The sequence below is a fragment of the Pelophylax lessonae genome (assembly GCF_965119305.1).
Source record: "Pelophylax lessonae genome assembly, chromosome: 1".
Taxonomy (NCBI): domain Eukaryota; kingdom Metazoa; phylum Chordata; class Amphibia; order Anura; family Ranidae; genus Pelophylax; species Pelophylax lessonae.
This window is the reverse complement of record NC_138768.1, coordinates 783148298-783161305: the sequence shown is the minus strand read 5'-3', so window position 1 is coordinate 783161305 and position 13008 is coordinate 783148298.

The following is a 13008-nucleotide window of genomic DNA, read 5'->3' as shown; positions in this document are numbered from 1 at the left end:
TATTACACTGTTGGGAAAAATTTGGGGCACCCGTATGAACAGACCTTTTCAGGTCTTTATCCACAGGGACCAAGTGGGCTTTGTTCTGGGTCACCAGGCAAGGGACAATATTTGCATAATAGTTCCTCATTCACTTCCTAAAACACCATGGGATCCTAGTATTATTCCTCTCCCTTAAAATTTACAAAGCATTTGATTCTCTTTTGTAAGACTATCTTCATTACATTTTACAGCAGGGGTAGGCAAACTTTGAGAAGTGGAGATCTAGCAGAACAACATAAAAGAGCAAGGCCTAACTATAAATAGTAAGGAAAACTTAGAGAAATCTAATAAAACAAAAATATCACTGTAAAAATGTAACATATGTCACTGTAAAAATATAAACTCCTAGCCTATTTTAAAAGTGGACAGTAACGGTCAGTATGGCAGTGTCAGTAGGGCAGTGAACGCTGTGCGTGTCAGCAGGGCAGACTAGAGCAGTGGACGGTGTGCTATTTTCCCCCCCCTGTGTAATTTTTGTCCAGTGCAGTGATTTCATTATAAACTCCTGAACAATCTCAGTGTTATGAGCTGCTGTGTCTTTTAACATGTAACTGAAGGCAAAACGTTTTTAGTTTTGGATAGAGTGGGGACAGATTAGGTTTTTATTGCTGCCTCTGACCCCCTTAGGGAGATTTGTCCTCTCTATTAGTCCTGTTTACCGTTATTATCAAAATTGAAATTCCAAATGTATTTGTCCCCAGAACAGTAATAGAAGGGAAATCTTACAATGAAGACACTAGTTTTGGTGACCTATGGGGGTTGGCAATGGATTCCCTTGATTGCAGGGTTTTTCCTCTCACTTCCTGTATTGGCCATGGGACAAGAAGTGAAGGTAAATCTCTCCAGTGGGACATAGATGGCAAAAAAGCTGATGGGTTATAACCCTCCCTTACAAAAAAAAAAAAGTTTTGCCTATAGTTCTACTTCAAAGTTCTCTTAGCAATACATTGCAAAATTATTTGTGTAGCAATTTGATATAAAGAAAACTAACACACAGACAACTAACATTTTCAGAAGGGGGTTTTGAAATGGCACACTTTTGAATCGTAGGGCACAGGACATCTTTATATTTATGACTATTGGGTTATGCTGCTACTTTCAGGTGAAATGACACTGGGCAGAAAAAATGGCAGTCATTACTGGGGAAGAAAAGGGCCTAATCCAGATCAGTCATCTATGGCCCTTGTGTCCAAAGGCATAGTACCCGGACGCCAATATGAAAGAAAGGGCAGGCAGCAATCACTGGGGTATCTGGTGACATGCTGGCAGTGTGATTTATAGGTCCAGGACAGTGAAAACCTGAGTCATGTCCTTGAATACGGCATGCCCATTATGAGGGGTTATGATGGGTGAAGATTGGGCTTAAGGCCCTGTGGTGTGGACTGGGGAATGCCCCTTTTCACTGGATCCCCATTTGTGTGGTAATCCGCCTTCTGTGTTTCTATTTTTCTGGGTTGCTGGGCTGTATGCAGTAGGTGTGAGAGTGGTGGTTAAAAGGAGCAGGACCAGGCCATACCACATATGTGCTTTTGAAAAAAGTTTTTTTCCACAGCTGGAAGACATGCTAATAGCGTGCCCTGATACAGAGGAGCCCCTGCACTCTGGCAACAGCAGCTCAGGCACAATTCATATACTTCCTGGAAACTTAGGGGGTTATTTACTAAAACTGGTTTCTATGCAGAGCTGCACCAGATTTTGCACCATGCAATCAGCTCCCAGGTTTTAGTGTCAAAGCTTAATTGAACAAGCTGAAGTTAGAAGCTGATTGGCTACCATGCACAGCTGCACCAGATTCTGAATGCACCAGTTTTAGTAAATTTCCCCCTTTGTGTGAGGGTCCTTTCGCCTCTGTCGAGTGTCTTGGCTTTTGGTAGACATCACTTGTTGGCTGTTCCTATATCTGGGGAAACAGACCAGTTTTCCTCCACAAACCATGGCAGTGCACAGGAAGGCAAGACAGGGAACAATGAGGTGGGCTACCAAATCCCTTAATTAGTTTGGGAGGACCCCTACTTAGTTCACTAAAGAAGACCAACTGGAAGGCTTATTTTGCCTTGTGTGACGTTCAGAAGTGTCAATCTCGACCTTATGTTGTGGGTGTATTTTGGCTTTTCTCCAGTCTGGTGAAGGAGGAGGGAGAGATTTCGGCCTTGACCAATCTGTTCCAGATAATTACTGGGTATCGCTCATTGGTGAAGGCTTTTTTACAAGATGTAATGCTGCCTGTGTGGCCCTCCTAAGCTTTGTGGAACATTATCTTGGTGTTGACTTCCCAATTTGAGCTCATCTGAGATGTTGTATTTGTCACTTTTTATGCAAAAAGTTGCTTTTTTGTCTGCCATTACTTTGGCTTGTAGTGTCAGAGCTAGCCACGCTCTCTTGCAGGGAATTATTCCTGGTCTTTCATCAAAATAAGATTGTGATAAGGGCTCGGTCATCCTTTTTGCCCAAGGTGGTTTCCTTATTTCACCTGAACCAGCGCAATGCGTTACCCAATTTTTGTTCTGATCCTAAGCACCCCGAAGGAGAGGATGCTTTACTTTTTAGATGCTGTTTAGACTACAGATTCTACAGCTTCATTTAGGCAGTCTGATTCTCTGTTCCTCACAAGGGATAGGCTGCTTCTCAGTCCGCTATTTCTAAGTGGATTTATCAACTAATTTTTCAAGCCTTTGGCTTAAAGGGCAAGGTTCCTCCTTTCCCATTCAAGTCTCATTCCAGGAGTATCATTGCTTCTTGGGCGATTTAGAATTAAAGAGTAACTTCACCCAAAAAGGGAAGTTCCGATTTTTCTGACTCCCCCCCACTAATAGTTTTGGTACCTGATTCTGGCAGGTACCTGCTCCCACTTCTGCTCTCGACCACCTAGGCCTCCCCTTCTTTCTGCCCACAACCTCCTGGGACACTTTGCAGGTCCATTCACAAAGCAACTTACACAGGCACAGTGTGAAGCCCCAGAGAGTCACAGCTGGCTTCCCACATCGAAGATGGAGGCACCAGGGACTCGAAGACTGGCAAAGAACCAGCTCAGATGAGGACAGTGCTGGATTCCGGCTGGATTCCGGGACAGGTAACTGTACTTGTTGATTTTTTTACTGGCTGAAGAACCTTTTTAAGCTCTGCTCACAGGTTTACTAGGTTTTACATGCTTACTAACCAGGTAGATGTTCACGTCTCTACGGATGCTGTTTTTTGTGTGGAAGGTCTTACAAGCAGCTTTGTTGTGGGGTTCTCCCCGGTTCTGTTTTTGTGTGTGTTGGCTTATTAATGTGTTGCCCACCCCTCTCTTCAGTGCTATGGGATATCCCAGTGGTCATGATTATGAAGATGCCATGTGTCCTGTGATATACAGAAATTAGGGTTTGCCTGTAAAATTATTTTTCTGGAGTACATTACAGGACACAGGGATTCCTTTTTCCCCTCTTTGTATGTTTCTCATTGTTTGCTACAAAATTGGGGATAAACTGTGCTGGGAGGGGTTATGACTGGATGGGCAAGCCTGCCTTTTTTCTTCTGGCGCCCATTCACCTGAAGGTGGCAGCATAACCTAATGGTCATGATTATGAACATACTCTGTGTCCTGTGATGTTCTCAAAGAAAGTGATTTCACAGATGGATGAAAAATACTGATATTTTCATCATTACAGATTTCCTCTACAAGTAGATGTATACCTAATCACACACTTCCTGTTATGAGGTGATGACTCTTTATCCATGTCTTCCAATTGATCTCCTGCATTGTTTTCCTGTTGCATGTGCTTCTGGTGGCGGCGCTGACATTTCATTACACGGGCAATTCTATGGCTGGCACTAGTTACTTATACTGAGTAAATGACATGTAGCCTCTGTTGAAGTGCATGCATGTAGATAGGAAGTGGTTGCAAAGAGGCTAAATGAGATCAGCAGCACTGAGAATCAGCCAATCATTGACTTGCTTCATAAAGGTTACAGTATTGTGTAGTGAAACTGAAAAATTAACTTTACAGCGGGTGAATTCACTGCATTTAAAGTACTGTGTGGTCTTATCAGTTGGGGAATGACAGCTTTCATCAAAGGTTTCTGAGAGAGGATCTTTGTTCCATGATACCTTACCCCAGTATGCTGTCATTGTGAAAAATCTAGTAACACTAATACATTTGCAGATTTAAAAAAAGTAATCTGATTTGTTGTAGAGAAAACCTTTTGGCATTTCTAAATATAGGCAAAAGAGAAGAGCGCACATGCTCTGGTGCAAAACCTTTTATTAAATAAGGAAAAATTGAATAAAATCAATATGCTCACAAATGTAGATAATTTTAGGTATGTTTATTCTCATCTATCCTTCAGTCTGCAGCACCAATATACCGGATGCCACCCCAGTGAAAGCTCCAGATGATATGACTAGAGACCGAGCCAGCGACTGAGTGCAGCTGCCGCCATGCTGCATGCTCACAGGTCTCACTGACGGAACACTTCCCCGACCAACAGGCAAGTCAGAACAATATGTGGTTTGTTTTTTTAATGGTTGAACTAGATGGACTTTCTTTTCAACCTGACCAACTATGTAACTATGAAGGCTGGATGCTGATTGGGTGTGTAGGCCGTTGCTATAACACTGCATTTCAGAGGGTGTGGCCTCCATTTTCACGTCCTCCCAGCGTCATTATGCATATCTTTAAATAGCCTACTGTAAGTCATTGAGGGGTGGGGATTAACCCCTCACTCACTAAATGGAAATTAATTATAAACAACACTGGGTATGGTGCTAGCAACTTACAGCAAACAATCAACTTTTAGGAATACATTGATCTTAAACATACAAATTTAATTTAACCCTTTCATACTAATCAGCCTTCTGCACTGCTTTTATGTAGAGTCCTTTAGCATAAGATACACAGATTTTAAAAAAATGTGTATTGATTGTATTCTATTTTTCTTCCTTTAATAAAAGATTTTGCACCAGAGCCTGTGTACTCTTCTTTTTGGCTTATATTAACAGTTTCCATTGCCCGCTGATTAAGAGAGCTGCAAAGTGGTGCATCTAAAAAATAATTACCCTTTCAAGGGTGGAAAACAATTTTGGACTTCTTGATATAGAACACTCTTGGCATGAGCGCAAATACTGATTATTGCGTGTACATTGGTATTTCTAAATGAATACTGTTGTGAGCTGCCTTTAGCCAGAGGCTGGACATAATTCAAATTAGGCATACGACAATTGCCATGAGTGTGCAATTAGCATGTTTTTATTGTTGGACATTTATCTAACACTTTATCTACTAACTAGAATCCCCTCTGGTACATCAGGTTATATTGCTCAGTGCCTTTGTTTTTTAAAAATGATGTGGGGCAATTTCTCATTTTGCAGCGCTGCTGTCAGTCAGCTAATGTCGTTGCACTCTCCTACCCCACTCCAAGGACTGCAGAGAGAGGAGCTGAGGTTCCCTCTGATGTCACCAGGAGGAAAGAAGAAGAGCCTCGGGGGGTCACCTGACCGCTTAGCGGCAGTCTTCAATAAGGTATAGCGCCGCAAATTTTTTTCTAAAACAAAGGCATTGAGCGATATAACAGATGGGATTCTAGTTAGTAGAGAAAGGTATTGTACATAGTATGGCAGCAGCAGGGGAGGGGAGGACACGGCTCACACAGGAGCTGACAGGCGGGGAGGGGGGAGGGGGGAGAGGACAGTGCAGGGCTGCGGATGACGGAGGTACCTAAACTGACCACGATTTTAGGGCTCAGCAGTTTACAGAGGGGAGGGCACAGCCAGGCATGATCAGCCAGGTTTTTTAGGTGATAGAAGGGGCCAAATTATATCCCACAAGCATACTTTCAAGAAACAGTGTAGCAATCCCAAAATACTATGGTTAGGGTGCTTATTATGGGCAGAGCAAAGGACTTGTTAGGGTGAAAAAGGAACAAGGAGATTTGCATGGATCAGCAGAGAGAAAAAAAAATAAAAGGGTAGGGAACAAGGGAGGAAGAGGAAGACTGCATGTCTCCGGGTTCCTGAAGAGAGAGCGCACTGGATTGCTGGTATTTCTGCCCTGAAAGGAGAAATACTGAACCGGAGGACACGGGTCCGTAGCACAGCCAACTGAATCTGTCAAACTGTGAGTTGCGCACTGATAGTGAGTGATAGTATTCAACCCCCCTGCACTATTATACAGCCAAGCTTTCCCATTTTTACAGGACTCTGGGGTGTACTTGTACCCCCCCCTCCAGATAAATATCTAATCACCGACCATAGTGATGGAGATAATTGCCTGGCCAGTACAAATGTTTAAATCTATTCGCTTCAAACAGTGCATTTAAATAAACTGATCTCTGCAGTAGAAGGAAGGAGGAAACCTATCATCCACGTGGGATTTTATTCATGATAATTTCCTGTTGCTAGATCGTTTGGATTCTTTTTTTTTTTTCTTAAAGGAGACAGCAACCATTTTTTTTTTGTGTGTCTTTTACATTGCACTGATTACTGACTGCTGCCTCGACTTTGTGTTATTGCGGAGGACCAAAATCCAAAGGAGAAGGGTTCTGCTTTTCAGTGGATTACAAAACTATTACTTCAATAGTTGCATGAGCTCCAACGGGCCCCAACTCCTGCCGGTCTAACACGGGACTATACAAGTTAAAATATAAGTTAAGCAGGGTTAGGGGTACTAGACTATTACAAGTATTAGAGAGTTACGTATTTTTGTGCAAATATATTTCTCTTACGTCCTCCGACAGTCGCCGCCTCTTCATATTCGTCACATATGGGGTATTAGACTTTGCTCCGAAGGAGTAGCTAGGCAACAGAATATGTTAACAATAAAGCTTTAACATATCCCACCCTCAAGGGGTGGTCCCCTCAGTCAATACCCTCCTACTTCCTGCAACCATATCTCAGTTTTAATGTCTAGCTTGTCAGGAGTGGCTGGCTCTCTCTGTGCTGGGACTTTTTGTCCCAGACTCTTTCTTCTTTTTGATATTTTGTTTGAGTTTTCTCTCTACCTTTACTTAGCTGTTATTTTTGTCAGCATTAGTTAGTTCTTCGGACGAAGAGGATCATGCGGACTGGGTCTCGGGCTGATCCCCCTGGTCGCAGGTCGTGGGTCAGTGGCTTCCCAGTCTGCCATCGAGCGTTCAGCCAGGTAACGCTCCTGGCACGGTGAACGACCCATCCCTGTTCGGTGCAGGGATGATTGGTGAGGTGGCTACCTCACCGGACGCTGTGCGGTTTCTGAACCGCCATTGTGTGCGTCTTGAATTGCGACTCTCCCTGCCTCAGGTGCAGCGGCTTGTTCGCCTGTGCGGGTTCCCCACGCCATGTGAGGTAAGTGTATCTATGTGGGGACCTGTCTGTCTGGGGGGGGTCTCAGTCTGGGACTGTGTTACCTGCCTTTAATCACACTGCTTGTCTCCCTATATCTCGGCTGCATGCTGTGGGCTGCAAGGGGGGGGGGAGCTGTATGACACTGAGTATGTCAGGCTGGGCAGTGTGAGGAGCTGTGTGCTGTGGGGCATGTTTTTAATGGCATGTTGGGGCATATACAGCGATCGCTGCGGCGATCTAACATGTATCCATATAATGGGATAATATTGTGTGTGATTTTATGCACTGTGGAGCGGCGATTTCGGCGCCAAACGGCGCCCTTTTACCGGCGCCCGCTCCGGCCGCATGGTTTACATGCACGGCGGCCATTTTCTTGTAGCCTCCATAGGCTTACATAGAGCGCCCTGGCAGCATCACTTCCTCTCTCCTGGAAGCACCGATCGAGGCAGCAGCAGCAGCGGAGTCTCCTCAGGTTTTATCCTTCTATTCCTGTGTTCCATTGCCTGTATTCAGTCTGTATATTCCCTGTGGGGGTCTCATTGTGCCTGAGTGTGGTGCGGTGGGCTGCGCTTGCCGCGCTTGCTGTAAGGGGGCAGTTAACCCTTGGTTGTCTGGCATACAGGGCCAATGGATTCTCAGGAGGGCAAGTTTCCCACAGTATTGGTGGAAAGCCAGGGGACCGCTGTTTCCCCCCCAGGGGGGGATTTGGCCACTATTGTGGCTGGCCTTGCTGCACAGGTGCAAATGCTGGTGGCTGCTCAATCTACTAAACGGCCCAGAGTTGCTCTGTCCTCTGATTCTGAGGGTGAAGGTGATGGGGCTGTTCTGGCGGGGACCCCCCTATCGGGGTCCCGCTCCTCTCTTGATCTATGTGGAGTCTCTTGCCCGTCATACTTATTCTGTTACGGGTTCTATGCTTAAGGCTCTGTTTGCTTCTCTCATGGCGGCCCAGGCGATCGCAAGTTGGACGCAGATGCTTAGGCGCGTCCTAGTGGCCGATTCGGCCTCGGCGGCGACCCTGGATATGGTGGATCAGATCCACCAGGGTGTCATGTATCTGTGTGATGCGGACCTGGACCTGATTCCGTTGGCCGCGCGTGTGCACAGCGTGGCGGTGTTGTCTCGCCGCCTGGTTTGGTTGAAATGTTGGTCGGTGGACCAATCTTCACGTAAAACCTTAGCCAATCTGCCTTATGATGGGTCTCGCCTTTTTGGGGAGTCCCTGGATGTGTTGATTAAGGGGATTACCGGGGGTAAGAGCACTCTCTTGCCCCATTTCCCCAAGGCTAAGGGGGCTTCTGGGAAGAAGCATGCTCATTTTCGGCCCCCTCAGGGGTCCTTTCGTGCCTTTCGGCCGCACTACAAGGGCAAACCGTTCAAGGGCCAGGGCTCTCAGAAGAAACCCTGGTCTGGGAAACAGAAGTCCGGCCAATCCGGACCTGCGGCCCATAACAGTTCGGCCTGAAGGGGCGCCCTCACCCAGTTTTGGGGTGGGGGGACGCTTGCTCGGTTTTCTTCAGCCCTGGTTGGCCCGTGTGCGGGACAGATGGGTTCTGGAAATCGTTCGATCTGGTTACAAGATCGAGTTTCTCTCTCGGCCAGAGAGCAGATTTTTTCCCTCAAATCTACAACTGTCTCCAGAGCGCCTGCGGGATCTGCACCTGGCGGTGCGGGACCTGAGGGCTCAGGGAGTGGTGGTTCCGGTGCCTCATCGGGACAGATTTCGGGGGTTTTATTCCAATCTGTTCACCGTGCCCAGGAAGGAGGGCAAGGTTCGTCCAATTCTGGACTTGAAAGCTCTGAACCGCTCTGTGCGGGTTCGCTAGTTCCGCATGGAATCCCTGCGCTCGGTGGTGGCTGCCCTGGTTCCGGGGGAATTCATGGCCTCCATCGATTTGAAGGATGCGTATCTTCACATCCCCATATTCGAGGGTCATCAGAGATACCTTTGATTTGCCATTGCGGAGGATCACTACCAGTTCGTGGTGTTGCCCTTTGGGCTCGCCTCGGCTCCGCGGGTCTTCACCAAGGTGCTTGCACCGGTTCTGGCATTATTGAGAGCCCAGGGCATTTCTGTCCTGGGGTATCTGGACGACATTCTGATTCGGTCTGCGACCAGTCAGGGTCTGGAGAAGGACCTGTCTGTCACGATGCAAACTCTGCAGGAGTTCGGTTGGACGATAAATGTTCCAAAGTCGACACTGAGTCCGTCGGTTCGTCTTCCCTATCTGGGAATGATACTGGACTCGGTGCAGGCGAAGGTCTTCCTGCCGGAAGACAAACTCAGGACTCTTCAGGAGGAAGTCAGGTCCCTCAGGGACGTTCCGAACTCGTCTCTGCGGACGTGTATGAGATGTCTGGGATTGATGGTCTCGGCTTTCGAGGCGATTCCTTTCGCGCAGTTTCACACGCGGGGTCTCCAGGCGGAGATCTTGTCCAAGTGGGACGGGCGACCTCAATCTCTGGATCTTCAGATCTCGTTGAGTCATCGCACCAGGGAAAACCTTCTGTGGTGGCTCCAGTCCCCGTTGGTGTCCGGGGGCAAGTCGTTTCGTCCGATCTCGTGGACGATTATCACCACGGATGCCAGCCTGTCGGGCTGGGGTGGTGTTCTGGGCGTTCTGTCCGCCCAGGGGACCTGGTCGGAGGGGGAGTCTTCCCTCCCGATCAACATTCTGGAATTGCGTGCGATAAGGCTCTGTCTTCATCGCTGGACGGACCGGCTGCAGGGCTGCCCGGTTCGGGTGCAGACGGACAATGCCACGGCGGTGGCCTACATCAACCACCAAGGGGGCACCAGGAGTGCCCGAGCGGCTCGAGAAGTGGCCGACATTCTGTCTTGGGCCGAGACTCATGTCCCGGCGATAACGGCGGTTCACATTCCGGGAGTGGAGAACTGGCAGGCGGACTATCTGAGTCGCCAGACCCTGGATCAGGGGGAATGGTCTCTCCACCCGGCTGTCTTCCAGATGTTGTGCGCGAAGTGGGGTCTTCCAGATGTGGACCTGTTCGCGTCTCGCCTCAACTACAAGGTGAAGAGGTTCGTGGCAAGGACGCGCGACCCTCGGGCAGACGCGTCGGACGCGTTAGTGGCCCCGTGGCATCAGTACAGGCTGATGTACGCGTTTCCACCGATTCAGTTGCTGTCCCGGTTCCTTCGCAGGTTACACTCGGAACGCAGCACGGTGATTCTTGTGGCACCGGACTGGCCTCGCCGGTCCTGGTACGCAGACCTCGTGAATCTGGCGGTCGACGCCCCCTGGCGTCTGCCTCTTCGGGACGATCTACTGTCTCAAGGACCGATTTACCATCCTGCTTTACAGTCGCTGGCTTTGACGGCCTGGCTGTTGAGACCGAGGTCCTGAAGGAGAAGGGTCTCTCTCCAGAGGTTGTTCATACCTTGATCAACGCGAGGAAGTCTTCCTCGGGAAAGGTTTATTACCGTACTTGGAAGGCCTATTTTGCCTGGTGTGAGTCCAGGGGGTTTTCACCCCGCACGTACTCGGTTTCCCGTGTGCTGTCTTTCCTTCAGACGGGTGTCGATCAGCGTTTGGCGCTGGCTACGATAAAGGGTCAGGTGTCTGCGCTGGCCGTTCTGTTTCAACGTCCCGTGGCTTCCAACTCCTTGGTTGGCACTTTTATTCAGGGTGTGCGGCATCTGGTTCCTCCTAGGAGGGATCCTTTGCCCCCTTGGGACTTGAATCTAGTCCTGTCTGTGTTACAACGTGCTCCTTTTGAACAGATCAGGGAGATCTCGTTGTCTATGTTGTCCAAAAAGGTCGCCTTTTTGGTGGCGATCACTTCGGCTCGCAGAGTGTCGGAACTGGCGGCTTTGTCCTGCAAGTCTCCGTACCTGGTTGTTCATTTGGATAAGGTGGTCTTGCGACCTAATCCTTCTTTTCTGCCGAAACGAGTTTCGGAATTCCATCTTAATGAGGATATTGTTTTGCCTTCGTTGTGCACGAAGCCTAAACATCCAAAGGAGGTGAGATTGCATTCTCTGGATGTTGTTCGGGCGATTAGGGTTTACCTTAAATCGACTGAGTCTTTTCGAAAGACGGACTCCTTGTTTGTTCTTCCAGAGGGTCCTCGGAAGGGCATGGCGGCTTCCGCCTCTACCATTGCCAAATGGATCAGGCAGACCATTGAACAGGCCTATGCCTTGCAGGGGAAGGTTCCCCCTGTGCCTGTGAAGGCGCACTCTACTAGATCTCTGAGTACGTCTTGGGCCTGTCGTCATGGGGCTTCTGTAGCCCAGGTGTGTAAGGCGGCGACTTGGTCGACCGTACACACTTTCACAAAATTCTACAAAGTAGATGTTCAGGCATCGGCGGATGCTTCCTTTGGCCGCAAGGTTCTTAGTGCGGCTGTTCCCTAGGGTCCCTTGTTGGGGACTCCTGGCTGTTGGGATAAGTTTTGTATCCCCTGGTTTTTTGTCTTTTCCTGGGTTGTTGCTCCTGTTGAGCACTTATTTTTGCTGTTGCCCAGCTGGTTTCCTTCCTTTGGTAAGGTTCCTTTCTTTGATGTGGAGACTGCGTTGCCTTTCGGCGCGGATGCGTTTCCCACCCCTCATGTTTGCACTGCTTTGGGACGTCCCCATATGTGACGAATATGAAGAGGCGGCGACTGTCGGAGGACGTAAGAGAAAACGGAATTTTTGTAAAATCTTACCTGTAAAATTCCTTTCTCTGAGTCCTCCGACAGTCGCCGCCCCCGCCCCTCTTTTGGGGTTTGAATGTATACTCTACTGCTATTCCACTAAAACTGAGATATGGTTGCAGGAAGTAGGAGGGTATTGACTGAGGGGACCACCCCTTGAGGGTGGGATATGTTAAAGCTTTATTGTTAACATATTCTGTTGCCTAGCTACTCCTTCGGAGCAAAGTCTAATACCCCATATGTGACGAATATGAAGAGGCGGCGACTGTCGGAGGACTCAGAGAAAGGAATTTTACAGGTAAGTTTTTTCAAAAATTCCGTTATTTGTCCATCCCATTCCATTTAACCGCTGTGAGTAGTCCTGTTAAAGTTTATTAAGGATATAAGGAGTTGTTCCTGTTTATTTCTTTGCTAAGTCTAGTGAAATTAAACGCTCTTGTTATACTTTATCCTAAGTTTGTGTGGTTTGGGTAAGGGTCTGAGGTGTCGCCAGATAAAGGTAAGCGTGAACTATACTATTTCAACAGCCAGCACCTACGGGTGGGCTACAACAGGAATATATATATATATATATATTATTTTTTTTTAGGGTGACAAGCGCTTTAAGGTCATAAGGTCAATGCAAGCCTGAAAAAAAAGTATGATTGAGATATACATTTCTAACTGTTTTATTTTATATCATGCTCCAATGGTCAAACAATATAACAACATTTAAATCATTTGTTAAGATTTAGTAAAAAAGAGTAAATTTGCTTCTCACACTGATTATCTGTAAATGTAGAAGAATAGCTGTTCAAGATCAAAATACATTTTTAGGAAGCTATAAGAGCAAAGGCCTTCCTGTAATATATTTTACCATTTTTTATTTACACTGGAAAATCTTCCCCACTCCCAGGCATTAACTCTTTCACTTCCAGAGCCAATTTTGCGTTTTTCACACGTTTAGAAAAATCACTTTAGCACGTACGGTCCCCACCCCCATTTCTTCCACCCTGTGATTCTAGCGGCTT